Source organism: Cydia fagiglandana, chromosome 2 (assembly GCF_963556715.1).
Source record: "Cydia fagiglandana chromosome 2, ilCydFagi1.1, whole genome shotgun sequence".
Classification (NCBI taxonomy): domain Eukaryota; kingdom Metazoa; phylum Arthropoda; class Insecta; order Lepidoptera; family Tortricidae; genus Cydia; species Cydia fagiglandana.
Genome location: NC_085933.1, coordinates 21,450,840 through 21,453,254, shown reverse-complemented (window position 1 = coordinate 21,453,254; position 2,415 = coordinate 21,450,840).

Sequence of the window (2,415 nt, the reverse complement as noted above, 5' to 3'; positions counted from 1 at the left end):
ATGTTTTTTTTAATGTATGTTCACCGATTACTCCGAGACCCGTGGGACGATTTGAGTAATTATTTTTTTGTTCGAAAGAAGGTACTTCCAAGGTGGTCCCACATTAATCTGGTGCTGTTCTGATGATGGGATCCATGAGGAATTGAGGGAACTCCTCAATTTTTCAAAGCACATGTATGGTGATTTGGGTATTTTCTTAAGCAACTCGAGCATTTTCTCTTGAAAAGCACCAATTTGATGAAGTGGACCTGATGATGATGATTGTTTTGATGATAATCATGTCGATTTCTTAAAATGTAGGACGTTCAGCGATTACTCCGAGACCCGTAGTCCGATTTAAGCAATTCTTTTTTTGTTCGAAAGAAGGTACTTCCCCTAGGAAGTGTGGGACCACCTATGGTCCCACATTAATCTGGTGCTGTTCTGATGATGGGATCCATGAAGAATTGAGGGAACTCCTCAATTGTTAAAGGCACATGTATGGTAATTTGGGTACTGTCTTAAGCAAATCAAGCATTTCCTCTTGAAAATCACTAATTTGATAGAGTGGACCTAATGATGATGATTGTTGATGATAATGATGATGATTTTATAAATGTAGATTACTCCGAAACTCGTGGTCCGATTTGAGTAATTCTTTTTTCGTTTGAACGAAGTTACCTCTAAGGTGTTCCCATAACATTGTTGGTTCTAATCTGATGACGGAATTCATAAGGAAATAAGGGAACTCCTCAATTTTTAAAGGCACGAGTATGGCGACATCGTTGTTTTCTACAGTAACTTAAGCATTTCCCCCCGAAAATCACCAATTTGATGAAGTACAACTGTAGCCCTACAACGAGTTTGACACTACTACATATTCGCTAACGTCTTCGTAACTTACTTTCTATACATCTCGTTCGCACTAATAGGATGCTAGCACGACGCATAGAAAGTAAGTTACGCACACGCTAGCGAATATGTCAGTGTAAGACTTATGGTAAAACTATACTGAGGAGTCGGGAAATGGCGGTTGAAAGGTTGGGGGTTCAGGGTCGAGGGGTTCTGTGATCAGGGGTTGATGTGCTGTGAGGTTGAGTGATCGGGGGGTTGAGGGATTGGGTCAGTGGCGGGGCGGAGGATGGATTTTGTGTTTGTGTAGTGACAGGAATAATTTCGAATTTAGCGATACGCATTATTATGCTTTTCATTCATGCGTCACACGTCACTCATAAGCTTTAAACAATGCCTTAAAACTAAAAATTGAAAAATAAAAACTTTTACTAAAAGAAAAGAAAAATCGACTTCAAAAAGGATGAAATAAAGTATTATCCGTTTTTAAGTATATGCGTTACCAACTGATATGTTTGAAGTCGGTGCCAAGACAAATAGTAACAACACCGGTTAAAAATAATTAGGTTTATGTCTATAATTCACATTACTACTTTACTAATATTATAATGGTGAAAGTAATTCTGTCTGTCTCTTTGTCACCTTTTCGGCTAAACAACTGCCATGTAAACTGGTGAAATTTGCCATGCAGTTAAAAGTTAAAGCCCTGTAGATGGTCCTTGGACTGTTTTACATTTTGAAATCAAGTTCTCTGGATAAGAGGCGGGAAATAACTCAGTCCCAATCCCACACCAGAGTACTATAGACAGTTCTAAAATTTGTAACAATTGCTATTTAAAAAATATATCGGCAATCGCATTGGTTTTATACTAGTACCGACAAACATGGTACGGACTGCGTCAAGGTGGCTTGACGGTGTATTCTTAGGTATCTACTGAAAGTATGATCATTGCTGTCGTGTGGTGTAAGGTAGATAATCCAACGTACATATAGCCACATACCCTAAAATCATGGTATGCTTCAAATTTGGCTTGGCACCGACTTCAAGCATATCAGTTGGTAACGCATATACTTAAAAACGGATAATACTTTATACTGAATTTTGTTTTTGTCTGAAGTACAATCGAACTTCCTTCATCTAGCTAGATAAACATAATGTGCAAAAGAAGCAAATTATTTTCTTAACAGATCTACATATTTTATGAGCTAAATTATCTTAAGAAGTATATCGCTCTTGCACAGTCTGGGCTAATATCAAAATCGCTGCCAACTTGTTGTACAGCCTGGCAAAAAAGAGTAGAAATTAAAAAGTGGCAACACTGTAGTGTCGTTCCTTTCAAATCAATATATATAAGAGAACGGGACGACACTAGAGTGTTGCCACTCTTTAATTTCTACTCTTTTTTGCCAGGCTGTAACTCTAGGTATTTTATATTATGGGAAAAGTAAAAAAAAATTAAGCTGATTTATTTTTAATTTGTTTATTTAAGTTTGACTTTTAGGTGTTTTTTTAAACTTATATGTTATACGTTGTCCCCCACTCTTGCTTCTTTTCCATCTTCTTGTTTGGAGATATCTCCCAAC